The 16328-nt window shown below is 39.2% G+C and overlaps 1 protein-coding gene across 19 annotated transcripts in view; it reads right to left on the bottom strand.

Moving 5' to 3' along the window:
* LOC126874937 (zinc finger protein rotund) overlaps positions 1–16328 on the bottom strand; it is a 406667-nt gene that overhangs the window by 218999 nt on the left and 171340 nt on the right. For 14 of the 19 annotated variants that reach the window (XR_007693126.1, XR_007693128.1, XM_050637443.1 and 11 more), the window contains 2 exons: positions 3276–3395; positions 3078–3192 (listed from right to left, as the gene is read on the bottom strand). The gene's annotated coding sequence lies outside the window, so the exon portion shown is untranslated. Of the gene's footprint in view, positions 1–3045; positions 3193–3275; positions 3396–16328 lie in introns of all 19 variants that reach the window. The other 5 variants (XR_007693127.1, XR_007693129.1, XM_050637446.1 and 2 more) reach the window with 2 other exon arrangements.

Below are 16328 nucleotides of genomic sequence, written 5' to 3'. Positions count from 1 at the left end.
CGATGCGACCGCGAAATACATTTTCGCGGTACGATGCCATCGATCAAGGAATTCGCGCGAAAAATGGAAATATCAGCTTGTCCGGAAAGGGTCCTTCTTTCGCTGTTTTTCACAACGATGCAGCTTCGTACAGACGTGAAACCGAGTCTGTGAAATGATCGTATGTAACTCGACGAAATAATATAAAAGAAAGAAAGAAACTTTTCGGACGACCTACTACTCGCCTCGTTAAAAGCGAAATTCCGTACATTTTCTGAGAAGAATATCGAACGATATGTTTCAAGCATCGCGAATGAAAAGTTGTAATTATCAGAGTAGAAAGCTTCGACTCGACGTTGTTCCCTATTTCGGTATTATATTTATCGATATTTTTTAATTACAATTATAATACAATTAACCGGCAACATATGTCACGTGAATTTTAATATCCATTGTCCTATCAAAATGGGAAATGTAAGTTACCGTGTAATTGTCCTGTAGTCTTTGTACAGTGCAGACACGTTTGTGAAATTCCAACAACAACAAGCTAATAAATACGCATTTCTGTCTTCGTTTTCCTTTTTCCATTTTCCATCCCTTTTCGTTCGAAAATCTGCCAACGCTTTCCAATTTCCTCGGTATCTTTTCTCGATTTCAATTTAAAAAATGTCACAAATTATTCCAAGTATCGTAATACCGTAATCAACCGCATAATAAAACTAAACCTAAACGCAACTTAAAGTGAACTATGCGAACGACATTTCAGCGCGGAAAGTAGACAACGTTGATAACGTGAAGTTCTCTAATGTTCACGCGTATTGCTATCATAGAAAAAGCTTCGAGTTCTGCATAATTTGATTAATATCCTGCTATCCTGCTATCGTCCGCGAGAATTGATTGTAATTTTAATAAATAAATAAAAAAAAAAGAATCCTGCTATCGTTGTCCTGCTATCGTTCCAACTTTGATAGAAGAAACCTAAATGCTCTTTGTCGATACATTGAAATCCGAGAAAAAGAGTCTACCGACGAAAAATCTCTGCCAAGCCGTTTCGCGAATGAATGAATTTTGAAATAAGTTGCGATCGCGTGTATCGTCGATTGAAAGTCGCTGAAGGCTTACAATTAGTTTGGTATGGCGAACCGATTCGATCAATGAATTTTCTCGCACGTTAATTTCACATCATCAACCGATTTAGTTAACGAACCTGGCGGAGCGTTAATCGTGCTCATTTTACATGGACGTACACGGGGACAAAGAGCAGGAAAACAAGAGGAACGAATGGAGCCGGAGACAATCGGCACCGCCGGGTTTATTTTAAATCGAACACGAGAAGATATCGCTAGCTGGATGGCTTTTATCGATATTACATATCGATTTTGGCAATGCTTCCTTCGATAGATGTAATTAAGCTTCGTGTAACGCTGTTTCCATTCGCTTTTTCAATCGTATGCTCGCGGTCTTGATAGCCGCTGTACACAGAGAACAAGCAGCTGCATTTGTATTTCGTTTGTCACAAGACGCGTTAACAGCGCTGAGATAGCCAGGCGAGTCGTTTCAAGCGCACAGTCTTTAGCGTAGTATTAAATTGCAAGGTGCGCAATTTTGGGGGGAAAAGACACGCTAAGTTGGAAGATGAGAATTTATGATACAAACCGATCGGTAGAAGATGCAGACGAGATGTTTCTTCGAGTAACTGCCGGTAATATCGTGCACGGAGATTATCGTCGACGATTGGAAAATTGTATTTCCAAGGAATTTTCAGAAACGAATTGAACAATCTTCTCGATGCCGAATATTTGACCAATCGGCGAGAAGATCTCAAGATGTGTAATTTTTGAATTAATTTAAAGGAAGCTCGTGCGTGACACGCTGTGTTATAAAACACAACGTGGCGTAAAGATATCGCGAAATACAGCGACAGCTTGTAAATGGTGTGCAATTAAAAAGTATGAGCTTTGTATGCGCATTGCGTGGATTGCTATGTGCATCGCATAGATGTAATAAACGTTGGCAGATATTAATAAAAATATGGTCTTTATATGCACACTGTATGTACTATGCAGGTATTTGCAATTGTGTGTACGTGTACGTGTAATATGATGCACCTTTTTCCCGAGTATCTCTAGTTTCTGTCGTCTATTTCGCCGCGTTATACGTCACAGATCGTCCTTGCCGCAAGAAGAAGAAAGAGCCGAATGAAATTTTAATTTTAATTACTCAGGACGATGCGATCTGTAGCTTACGGGAAGATTTCTCTGTCAAAAGCGTTTATTTTAACGGTGACACGAACCTAACGCCATGCGCAGGATTCGAGTGGATGCAGAGCAAGCCATACGGTGGTCTAAGAGCGCGAGATCAGAAAGAAGATATGATGAAAATTAGTTTTGAAAAAGGTTCCATTTCGTGCGCCATACTTTAGTAGAATTCGTTTTAGTTTTGGTTTCAGTTCTTTGGATCTATCTACGATGCGCTGTTCCCAGGATCTGAATCATGGCCAGATATCTGACTGTATGCACCTATGGGGAACAGCGGTGAATTCCAACGATTCCAATGAAAAACTCTAAGAAATAGATACACCTTGAAGAAGAAATATGCAAATTCAGTGACAGATATAATACAAGAGTTAACAACAAGTTACAGTACCACGTCAAAATAATAATTTACTCGTAATTCTCAATGAGAATTGATTGTAAAGGGTCTACGAAATAAAAAAAAAAAAAAAATATTTCCATAAAAAACGACCCTCCTTTCGGTCACCTCGAAGAGGATATTCCACTGGAGGTGGCTATGCGCGTATTATTTAGCGATTAAGTTAGAAAAATTTGCCAAATGTCCAGCTGGACAAATTGTAAAATACAAAATACTTTCGACTTCGGTAAAAATGTCAAAAATGTGTAAAAAGACTGCGAACTAGAGGAAAATTGAAATATTCCAAGGGATGCACGCTACTCCGCAGTATTGCCAGCAATCAGCAAAATAAATTGCTTCTATTTCGGGAAGATAATCCATTGGTAAATAAATAAATAAATGCTGGAAATAAATAAACGAGCTTTTAACAGATACCGTGCTTCAGAGAAACGGATAAAGCGTCTAACCCAGAGATGATCCTCTAATTATCTTGGTCCGCTGACATTTTCAAGCGTCCGCTGCTATCGCGATCAACGTCCCTCGGAGTTTCTGCTCGATGACAGCCCTCCGTCATTGCTTCTTCTTCATCGAAAGATAAGAGCCGCGTAGAATAAATAATATCTGGCCGTGGTTGGCGTTAATGAAACGCTTTCAATGAAACTTACGCGTGCAGGCCGGCTCTCTGTTACTTCTTCGACCAATCAGCGGCTGTTTATTCCGTTGCAAACAAACTTGAACGTGACTCGCGACTACGTCCGCCGTGGATGGTGTGGCAGGATTTTTCCCTGAAACCAAGTTACGTGATATATTTTACGAACAAAGATAAGGGAGAAAAAAAGCTGTACAAACACAGCACAAGAAATAAATTCTTTGTTTGCTATTTATAATGCGAGAAATATTCATTTCGAAATGTTTACCATTTACCAATGGGACAAATTGTAAATGCAAACAACCGAAACAAAGTGACAAGACGACAGAGATTAAAAGAAGCTGCTTTCCCTTTCGTGTCTCGAAAATAAAGACGCGTCAACCCACCGTGTGCGCGTCTTTCGTTCAAAACTCTGTACGAGCTCGCACTTCTTTCTGACCATTTTCCCATTCTTTTTATTGTCTGCGTTTGTGCAACATATCGCACGATAATACCAGCGATATAATTCCAATAATCAAGTGTTGCTACGTATATGTATATCATATGTATCAGCTAATATATTCACAGAGGTTTTCTTAAGCTTTCCCTTTTATTTTCCATATACCGCGCGACTCGTCCGATGAGAGACATTTGGCGTATCGTTTTAACAGTCACGAAAGGGAAATCTGTTGTTAGAAACAAGTTGCTTAACACGGCAGGAATCGCAGTCCATGTGATTATTAATTATCGTGCGCGATTATTGCGCTGGCGGGCGCAGGATAGCCGTTAACGAACGGTCGTGAAAAATCATACGGGCAAACATATAGAGACGCGGTGCAAATATTACGGAAATTTATTTTTGACGTAAACACCTTTCACGCAAACATTTCGGGAATTTGTTTTCGATAGCAGCGCGGCCCACGACCGACCCCTTTTCCGAGTTCCATATACACACACGGTGAATTCATTTGCCTGCGATAAACTGAATAACTCGATATTTTATTGGGTTCCATGTAACGCAAATTTGTCGAGAGGATCGAGCTGAACGAGACCTCGACACGCGACCCGTCCAACGGCGAAAAATTGCGCGCTGCCGAAACCCGGAAAATTAGACGATGGAATTAGAGAAGCTTCTTGGACCGTAACCAGGCGCTCGTTTCCGCTTTTCCATTTTTCTCGGCTCTAAACGATTTTTACCAAAGCGTTTCACCGCGCCAGTTAAATATTCCGATACGAGTGCGTATAATACGTTGGCTAGTTTTATCGCAAGCGACAGATCATCCTTTGGTACGTAAAACAAGCGTGAAAGCCCTTGTATCCTTCGATCAGAACGAAACAAACAAAATAAACGATATAACAAGGGGAAGGAAAAAGGAAAATTGTTCCTTTTATTAAATTGGAATTAAAAATCGCGCACGATGACGGCCACGAGGAGCTTCGAAATTACTTGAAGCTCGCTCGACATTTTGATAATTTCTTATTCATCTTTTAAAGTTGCATCAGTTAACTGATAAAACTATACGAAGTTTAATTGATATACTAAAACGTATTTCCATAGGTTTGGAGAAGATTACGTGAATAGAATCGATGGTGATTTTGTTACTCGTTGCACGTTGTATCTCGTTCATCGCTGCTTCTTTTATTCATTTTTTAACGATCTTTCATCCATATGTTTCTATCAAATTCTTATTGCTATCAACATCCGAATGGTTTCATCGATACATTTACGAGTTGATGTTAATAAGTTATTACGATTGGTAATATAATTTGGTTAAAGAATTACCAATAGATTATTTCTAACTTTCTTTTTTCATTTGGTGCACTATTTACAATCAATTCCCATTGAGAATTCTAAATAAAATTCCTAACTTATCGATATCAATTTATAAATATGTCGATAAAATCGCTAAGATATTGATAAAGGAAATAGGAATATCGATATAATAAATATATCGGTAAAATCATTAAGATATTGGTAAAAGGGATATGAATATATGTAAAAATAAGAATGGCAATATAATAAATATATCGATAAAAAAATATTACGATATTTAACATATTGATAGCATCTCTACTTTGTAAGCAAACTGGGTCGTTCAAATGATGCCTGATTTGTTCACTATCTGAATATTCTACCTCTTCTGAGCTTTTAAACGATTTGAAACAATTCCAAGATACCAATCATTGTTTTTAGTTGGTAACTGGTATTTTATGATGGCACGATACTTCCAGTAATGGAACGGACATGATAGTTATTTATGGGATTTCTACGTATGTAACTGTTTAACACCTGGTCTAAAACGAACAGTTACGGTAAATTACATGGAGCGAGCTGCGCGAAGCGTTGCAAAACCGTTGCAAAGTGAGAAAAAGATGGGCTTCTTTTTAATTAAAATGGAACATGGAAAGATTGAGTTCGAGTGAAACAGATGTAAACTCTCGCAGGAACAAAGATATCTCATTGGGTAATTTTTTCTTAAAGTGGCGCATTACCGTTCTGTTGTTTGGACAGCCGTTAGCGAATAGTAAAATTTATTTGGAAATGTTACGACGCCGTATACACTTTTCGCGCGACATCGAAAAATAACAAAGGCAAATACGCTCTGAATTAAAGATAGTTTTATTAAATGTATATTTGTCAAGTTTTTATTTCCATATACACGTGTCTGTATGTTCGTATCGTTTAATTTCTTTATTCTTGCACGATTTTTACGTTGCATTTTGTTGCAATAGAAAATTCGTGTAGATAAATTTCATCGTCGCCGAGACCAAACAAAATAAACTAATTACGCGCGTCAATCTAATTAATCAGTGCACAAGTAGCGCATTAAATAGGATTTTATTCGAGCAATGGAAATGTGTGAGTTGTAATCATTTCTTTTTTTTTTGCCTCGTATGTGTGACTCATAGTATTGAATAACTCAAGAACATGATTCCCTAACTATAGGTGCACGTCGAGCAATACGTTTACACAAAGAGTAACATTGATACTTAATTACTTGAAACTAATATTTATTGCCCTATGCGCGTTTTATTGCAGCACAGCTCGTGATATAAATACGATCATTAAAATGAGCAGCATCAGCGATTTGGAAAGGACGCAATAAATACTCTGGTAAATGTCAAACGCGACTTATACTTCAGCTGCGATACTAATTTACGAGCTACCGTGTTCCCTATGTGTTAAAACTTATTGTTTTAAACGTTGTCGTAAGAAAAACTGGAAAATGAAATTCTTCCCATGGAGGAAGATAATACGTGAAGATTTTCAACAACAGCGCAACAGAATAATACAATAACGCGTTCTAACAGCTGACAAAACTGTACAACACAGATTATTCAGTACAGCATGTAGTTTTTATTGTTTTAAATATTGCAAGAAAAAATTCAGGAAACAACTTTCTTCATGGCAAATGACAATATGCGAAGATTCTCGAGAATAAAACAACTTTTACAACGCGGATTGTTCGTCACAGGTTGTTTTCCTTTATTGCTCTAAATATTATCGTAAGAAAGAATTAAATGGATTCAGCAATATGATAACAGAAGAGCGCATGTCTTGTTTTAAATGTTGTCGTAAGAAAAAATTCAGGAAACAACTTTCTTCGTAGCAAATGATAATATGCGAAGATTCTCGAGAATAAAACAACTTTTACAACGCGGATTGTTCGTCACAGGTTGTTTTCCTTTATTGCCCTAAATATTATCGTAAGAAAGAATTAAATGGATCCAGCAATATGATAACAGAAGGAACGCATGTCTTGTTTTAAATGTTGTCGTGAGAAAAAATTCAGGAAACAACTTTCTTCGTAGCAAATGACAATATGCGAAGATTCTCGAGAATAAAACAACTTTTACAACGCGGATTGTTCGTCACAGGTTGTTTTCCTTTATTGCCCTAAATATTATCGTAAGAAAGAATTAAATGGATCCAGCAATATGATAACAGAAGGAGCGCATGTCTTGTTTTAAATGTTGTCGTGAGAAAAAATTCAGGAAACAACTTTCTTCATGGCAAATGACAATATGCGAAGATTCTCGAGAATAAAACAACTTTTACAACGCGGATTGTTCGTCACAGGTTGTTTTCCTTTATTGCTCTAAATATTATCGTAAGAAAGAATTAAATGGAAATTCCTTTTAGAAGATAAGCAATATGATAATAGAAGGAGCACATGTCTTAGTTGATCAAACTGTAGAGACCAGCTTGTGCAGCGCAGATTATTCGCTGCAGTGTTTAATTTATTATCACGTGCTTAGAATCGCAGAAACTTCCTCGTACTATAAAACGCGTCGTAAGGGAAACAGAAACAACGAAACTGCGGAGTAAATAGCCATCAATATGCACAATCAGCGTGGATCTCTGCTCGGAATAGCAACTTATCATCGTTTTTATCACTCGTTCTTACTCATACGGAACTATCAATAGTTTTATCGTCGTGCACGCCACACTGAACGATATTTCTGAAATCTTACTAAATCCCATTATATCATTTCGATAGTAAACTGTGAATTAAAAATATATACCGTGTAGCTTCGTGTCAGGTTTCGTACCGTATAGATACGAACAAAATTACCATTTGACGAATCAGTAAATTTTGCAAACTGTGTCCCCGAACGAATTGCAAAGTACATGGAAAATAGAGAAAATAAGATGGCTATAAATCATAATTCAAACTCCATGAAACTGGATCGATCGTGTTAATAACGTCATGAGCCAAATAAGCGCGATCGCTCCAATTTCTGTAGATCATTTTGCTAATTGTAATGGTAACGTTTCCCGATACGAAATTTAACTTGTTCTCGCAAATGAACATAAAACGTATTAACAAAATACATCGCGAAATACATCTATTTCAATTTTCCCGAAGATGTTGATTCGTATCAGCAATTACGTTATATCGGCTCGATCTAAGTGCAGATTAATTCTACTGTATCGTATTCTAATTTTACCGTACACGATATATGTTCAACGCGTGCTATTTATTCCAGTTTCATCGTTTTCCTGCTTCGCCTTTTTTTCATTCTTATCGCTTACGAGAGAAACGTTAGCGACGAACGTGAATACACTGCATACGTATATTACGTACGTAACGTTAAAAAAAAAATAATAAAAAACCAGTTCGTCGCTTGTGTTAGAAGGCTCGCAGTTCTTGGACTTTTTTTCAACAGACAAACCCGGCCGATTGCGTGTAACCGATTATCGCGTAACCTCGCAAACACGTGAAATCACTAATTATGTACTTTCTAGATGGCCGCTAATGGCTTTATCGTTAATGGCGTCGCCTTAAAATAAACTCGTGAATAAATAAACAAAGAGTCGCAGTTTGCCGAATCGACCATAAGCCGCGCGAGCGCTGAGAATTTTTCTGCCAAATGATGACCCCATGTCCAGCCGTGGTGGCGGCCATTTTGTTAACAGACCGTGATATGACGTCACGTGGCCTACATGATAACCTCGCTTTTGCCTTCCAACGATAGCCCGTTTCTTCGCGCTTTCACGCTGATATTTTATTACCAAACAAGAATCATCGCTTGGAAAACGTCTGATGGACGGAGAAACGGTGGAAAAAATTGCCCGCTCAAGCGGCGAGTTGCTGCGCCACTGGTGATAATCTTGGCGGGAAATTTGAACGCCAAGCGTCGTGATTCCCTCGTAACGTTAAAAATCAAGGATGAAATTCGATTGAAATCGTATTTGGATGTATCGAAGATCGTGTTACGATGAAAATTAGACCCGAAAACTCGGTAAGAGAAAGTTCGAGTTATCGTCGCTTTTCGAGCGGACAGGGACTAGATGGCAGGAATAGGAAAATCAATTGCGCGGCTTTATGAGTGACCATACACGCGACCATTAGTAGTCTAGGATAGCTGAACTGGTTTCTTCGTCTCGTGGATCTATAAAAATACCTCTTAAACGTATCTACTGGGTGGTAAATATCTTTAAATGGATAGAAACGATTTTGATGTATAATTAAACGATTACATAGTAGAGACAGAATTAATAATTCGTAATAACAAGTATCGTTATCCAGATATTTTCCGACAGACGAAAATAATTCTCGCATAAAGCAAATGTAATGGAACGATCGGTAAAATGACGAGTAGAAGTAGAATTAACAATTTGTAATGATAATCGATTGCTTGTTAGATGCTCGTTACACGATTTATTACACGAAAATCTGTACACATGTGAAAGAGCTGGCGGAAGTGGCACTAAAAAGATGTTGATATCGCGATCTCGTTACGATCCTCCACAACCTTTGAAACGTGGAAAACGAAGCGCAGAGCGAAATAGAAAAACCGATGAGCTTGTAACTCGAACTAACTATTATTGACTTCGACGATTCGCCTGGGAAACTACTCGAAAACTATCCGTTTCCGTTTCACGAATTCCCGTCGTTTCTGGTCAAATATTAAAACGCGCTAAAATCCCTGAAAAGCGTTCCGGCTCGACGCGGTCCTACGAATACGAAATTATCAGAGGCAAGTAGATGAGATATCGACTTCTCTGTGTCCATCGGCGACTACCTCGCGACTTTTCATAATACGATTCGCCATTTCTGCGTGAATATTACAATTTCACAGCAGTGGCTCGCTGGTCATCCTTAATTGCGAATTTCTTCTCTATCGCAGTTCAATTTCGCATCAAGTACAAGCTTATTGGCGACAATAGAAGAGAATCTGCTATGTATACGTGCGAAATATTAGTATTACATTACACGATATTTATCGAGAAATCTGGCTTTCTTCGTAATTATATCGACAACATCAGCAAATTTCATTTAACGTCATAGAACCGCTGATATTCGAGATCGATCGCATAAGAGGAAGAAGATCGACACGATTTTTCCTATTCTTCTGCCATTCTTTTCAAGATTATTGTTTTTCTCTGTTCACGCTACCATTCTATTGCTTCTGGTCTATTTCATAATCAAGTTCAATATTCCACAGCCACGTTCCATGTACATAGGTTCGATGTTAAAGAAAATTAAGTTTCTCGTATATTCGTAAGGTTCGGTTCAAACAAACTATGTAACTTCATTGTCGCGTTTCATTGCTTCCAATTGAACGACGACTACCGATACCGATAATATCGATGCTTATAACTTTATTCCCGCTACCGTGTGCATCGATATTCCACCACCTACCTATCAATACGCATCGATGCCAAATAATCGATACGATTCAGTTTGTATCGTCATCGCTCGATCTCGTCCAAGTAAACGTTCCATCCGCGATGCCGCGATGGCGAAGAACTATGAAAATCGATGAGCGACCGTAACTACAAGTGACTATTCGCGGAATCATCGTCCGCCGGTGGAGGAAGGAAGACGGTTGCAGGCAGCAGCTGAAGAATCGAGACCGCTGCGCAGAAACCGCGGCGGCGGTGGCGGCGGCATCGTCGTGGCCTCATCGACCTAACCTACTTTAGCCGAGGGACGCCTGCACGAGGGCGACGGTGGCGCCGTCGCCCGAGGACGTCCGACGGCGACGCCACAAACTGTGTATATCTAACGGCCGTTCTCCAACGTCCTCGTATCAAGCTCCACCTCCTCTTTCTCCTCGCTCTCCTCTCCGCTCTTCCTCTCCAGCTCGCAGTGTCTCTCCTTCTCTTTTTCTTTCTCTTTTTCCTTTTCCTCTGCTCTCGCTCACCTACTCGCGCTCTCACGTTCGCTCGCTCTCTCTCCCTCTCTATCTTTCGCTGCTTTTCCTTCGCGCTCCTCGTCCACCCTTCCCTATATATACGTCAGTACGTATGGCCTGGCCGCTTTTTCACCCTAATCGCGACGACCGAAAGCACGGCGACCTTCTTCCCCGTAGCCAACCGAATGGACGACGATTCTCCAGGAAGCGGAGACCAGGAGAGTTTGCCAACGATCGACGCAAGCCGATGGATGTTCCGGACGGCAGTTTCGCCTGGGTTCGCGTGGCAACGATTCCATCGACCAGGTGCAAGATCCGCGTTAAGCCAAGATTTTCGCATTGACAATTGGTAGTCTGCGTGGTGTTTGTCGCGCGATTGGATTGGCAGAATTTGGTGAGGCGATTTCAACACTTGAGATAATCGAGGAAATCGTCCGTCTTTCGGTATCTCCAACAATGGATTCTGAAAGTGAATGTTCGAGCACCGGATTGTTACTTTCATCGTTGTTAATAAAATTGTACTATTTGACGAGAAGAACAAGTCGCCATCTGAGGATCCATGGAACCCTAATTTTGCCCCTAAACGATACGCTGTTCGAGATTCTTAAAGACCAAAGCCAAATGGTAAAGACCAAAGCTGAATGGTAAAGACCAAAGCTGAATGGTAAAGACCAAAGCTAAATGGGCATAGCCCGTAGCAGATGATCGGGCCAAACGTAAGTATCACGGGCATAGCCCGTTGTGCGACGATCGGGCCAAATATATAATATATAATAGCTTGTTTACGTTTTCGGTCCAAAATTCTCGAACGTTAATAATTAAATGGCAAGTGGCCAACAATCTTCTATTTCTAATTAATTGCCGTATCAGCCTTCCATCAAACCGATGATAGATACGTAGTATCCAAACTTAATGTTCAAAGAGATATTGCCAGCTTTTGATCGTAAGATACTTAAGTAGGCAATATACGCGAGCTACTATGAATACTATGCATTGAGCACGTAATTCTGTATCGAGTACTGTACGACGTATCGATTGAGTATATCGTACGTACAACAACAGTAATATTACGTACAACGTATTCGTATTAATTTGTTTTAATAGATTCTTCTCATGGTAGTATTAATATCATTCGACAGACTTAAGAAAAATTAGTTAAAACGAAGTAAAAAGGGAATTAAAATTTGCACGAATTACTATTCGACGAGGGATATTTTCAACTACGTGTTATTCGTTAACTTTACACGAGTACAAAATTCTCACAGATGAATAATCTGTCGCACAATCTGGGTCAATTATCACGCGTTTCGTACAAACTCATCGGATATCCTATACTTACGAGTGCAAGAGTACTCACGTACGTACTTATAATTTATGCCATTCATATTTATCGAGCAATCTGTACGAACTGTAATATTCAAGCAGTCGATGAATCCTGTTAATTCTGACCGATCTTCATTTCGGCCAATTATAATGCTCATGAACCTCGAATAATAGAAACTTAGCGACCAAACTCTGTAATTTCATGCGACTATGCATTTTCAAACTTCTTTCAGCATCTCATTAAAGAATCGATGGATCTTGTTAATTCCAACCAGTCGATTATAACACTCATCGAACCCGAGAATAAAGCAAACTTAATTTTAAAACAGGATAACAAAATCAAAGCTTCCTATAAATTGCGTCTAATCTCCGTCTCGATCAATCGCCATACTCGTTAACTTGTGACCAATTAAAATATACTCGACGATCTCGAGACTCGATCGTGAAAGAGGATGAACCGAACGCGACGAGTTCACGAATTTCCTCGAATATTTCCTTCTAGTCCTACAGTAATAAATCCTTTTCTTTTCTGTTTCTTCTTTTTGTGTGTGTGTGTGTGTGTGTGTGTGCGTTATCGAGAGTAGAATAGTCCAAGTAGAATGGCGTCGCTTCGGTCTGCGACGTTCCACGTTACGTAATACGGTCGGGTCTGCGTGAAAATCTCTGCCAAGAACAAAGAACATTGACTCGTTGGCTGGCTCGTATCTTCAACGCCACACGTATCGAACTGGACAGGCTCTCGGTTATTTAGACGTCCAACGACGAGCGTACAAGTTCACGGAAGTTTCGCTTCACGGCGCGGATAGCATGCAGACTGATCAACCTGCGGCGTTCCTGCTTTACCCCGCGTCATTCTCCGCTTCCAGCACATTAAATACGACGAAACGAACCGCTGACTCACAGTGAATCACCGATCCTAGGCCTTGCAGCTGCGAGGGGATGATCCGCGGACATTCCGCGCGCATCGCAGGAATTAACAGAGCTCATAGATAACTGATAAAACACGATGAAATGGAACGAAGTACATAATACGTAGCGTAGACGTGATACTTGTTCGTTCTATGGCTTTCTCTGTTATTCTTTCTTCGGGTTCAGAAGCGTTTGTCTGGATGAATGATCGTACGTGTTAGGAACGTTAGGGAACTCTCATTTGACTGTTACAGGTAAAAGGTGCGCCCCCGGAATCATCAGAAATGGCACTGCGTTTGTTGCTAGTTATCGATAGGATTGTTATATATTTTTTCTTCTTATCGTATGTGATTATCATTTCGTTGCGATTATGGGAAAAATATAGCACATTTATTATTGCTTAGTCCGTGCCCTTCGGCTTTGGCTTCTTGTATGTCTACCTCCGCTCTTATCCACTTTACTATATCGCACTTCCTTAATTATTCCGTCTCTAAAACTATGGCAACTTTTGGGCTTTTGCCTCCTTGCTGTGCTTATCGTCGTTCCTCTCCGTCTTGTATTGCCTTTCTCTTCTCTATTATCGTTTTTAGTTCCATTAGTCCTTCTGCAGTCTCGTTTAGTATTTTTTCTGTGTCTTTTGGTCCTCCCGTTATTTCGCATTCTTCTATTACATGTCTCGGATCTTCTTCTTTCCTTTTGCATACCCTGCACCTTTTTTCTTCCTCTTCTTTCCGGCATTCCCTTGCTTTGGTCTTGTTTGCACATCCGAATCTTGCTAATATCTTTCCGTCCTTCCACTTCATCCTCCCTTCTAAGTATTTTGGTGACTCTTCTTTGACGATTTTTCTGTAGTGTTTGTTATATTTGGATTCCCTTATCCTTTCCCCCCTCTCTTCTGCTTCTCTCTTTCTTCTTTCTTCTATAATTTGGTCCGCTGTCATCCTACCTTGCTCTTCTCTTGCTTCCAGCTGTGTCTCTCCATTTCTCACCTCTTCTAGTCCCTTCTTTCTCTTTCTTGCCATTTTCCCTTCTTGGCCATTTCCCTAGTTTCTCTCTCTTTCCTTTATGCACTGCTTCACTCGTTCCTTTTCTCACTCTATGGCTTTCCCTTCATACCTTGCTGCTCTTCTTAATGATTTTTCTTTCCATTCTGTTAGCTTGCATTCTTCTATCGATATATAATTAAAATATAGCACATATTTACCGAGGAGAAACGCCATCCAGCTGTATGCGGGACGAAGAAAGAAGATGAGAAACGTAGACGATAAATCAGACGAGAAAACAAAATGGATAAAGATAATTGAGAACATTTATTACGAGTAACAACTGCTGGCAACGATCAAGTCCGTTTTAGAATCGTAGAAAATATCAATTTTGTTATCAAGCTCGTCGACCGACATACGCACTCGATTAACAGGATTAAATTTACCGTAAGAGGCACGCTGCTGTACAAAAAGCGTAAATGGAAGGTCCGCGAGGAGCATAGATTTTAAACTATTCGAGCATTCCCGCACGATTTATGCCACCATTAAAGACGTTAAGAAAAAAGCAAGATGTCACACATATGGTGCGCCTTTGGCTCCACGGTTAACAAGTTCAAAGTAGAAGGAATAGTCGTACGCGTATAGTTTTTCAAGTGAAAAGACACGAGACGAACCGTATCAATCGCTCTAATGGCTTATCAGCAGATGATGAGAAGGTTCGTGTGTTTAAGTGTAAGCTTAACACATTTGAATATATTTTTTGGATGAACAAACCAGTACATAGCGTGCAAAATATGAAATCGAATTAAACGAGTCTACTTGTTATTAACATTATGTTTAAATTAATTTATATTATTATGAGTTGTTAAAAACTTCAAGTTTTATGATTTCTTCACGTTGATATGATAAACAGACAGCAAGTGTAGGTAAAGCAAACGTAAACGTAAATTTACGTACATCTTCGTAAACATCCGTAATCTACTAATTGTCTAATTTCATTGATTCCAACTGATCGCGTTATTGCGTGAAAACTATTGCTAACAAGTCATGACTTCCGTAATAGCAAAAACAAATTTCAATGGAGCTTTAATTCTACCAACGTAAACGTAAATTTACGTACATCTTCGTAAACATCCGTAATCTACTAATTGTCTAATTTCATTGATTCCAACTGATCGTATTATTGCGTGAAAACTATTGCTAACAAGTCATGACTTCCGTAATAGCAAAAACAAATTTCAATGGAGCTTTAATTCCACCAACGTAAACGTAAATTTACGTACATCTTCGTAAACATCCGTAATCTACTAATTGTCTAATTTCATTGATTCCAACTGATCGCATTATTGCGTGAAAACTATTGCTAACAAGTCACAGCTTCCGTAATAGTAAAAACAAATTTCAATGGAGCTTTAATTCTACCAACGTAAACGTAAATTTACGTACATCTTCGTAAACATCCGTAATCTACTAATTGTCTAATTTCATTGATTCCAACTGATCGCATTATTGCGTGAAAACTATTGCTAACAAGTCATGACTTCCGTAATAGCAAAAACAAATTTCAATGGAGCTTTAATTCTACCAACGTGAACGTAAATTTACGTACATCTTCGTAAACATCCGTAATCTACCAATTGTCTAATTTCATTGATTCCAACTGATCGCGTTATTGCGTGAAAACTATTGCTAACAAGTCATGACTTCCGTAATAGCAAAAACAAATTTCAATGGAGCTTTAATTCTACCAACGTAAACGTAAATTTACGTACATCTTCGTAAACATCCGTAATCTACTAATTGTCTAATTTCATTGATTCCAACTGATCGCATTATTACGTGGAAACAATTGCTAACAAGTCATAACTTCCGTAATAGCAAGAACAAATTTCAATGCAGCTTCCGTTTCTTCAGTTCTACCAACGTGAACGTGAATTTACATACGTCTTGATAAACATCCGCGATCTGCTAATTATCTAATCGCAATCTACCAGGCTGGTTGGGAAAAAAAACAAGCAAAAATTGTTAACAAGTCACAACTCTTTCGTAATATCGAGAAGAAATCTCCGTTCGGTTTCCGTTTCTTCGATTCCACCAACGTAAACGTGAATCTACATACGTATTGATAAACATCCGCCGCAATCTGCTAATTATCTAATCGCCTGATCCCCAAGCGATCGCAATTTATCGAACCAGTTGGCGGCAGCAACGAAAAATTGCCAACGAGT

This window comes from Bombus huntii, chromosome 17 (assembly GCF_024542735.1).
Source record: "Bombus huntii isolate Logan2020A chromosome 17, iyBomHunt1.1, whole genome shotgun sequence".
NCBI classification, from domain to species: domain Eukaryota; kingdom Metazoa; phylum Arthropoda; class Insecta; order Hymenoptera; family Apidae; genus Bombus; species Bombus huntii.
This window is presented reverse-complemented; position numbering and strand designations above follow the sequence as displayed.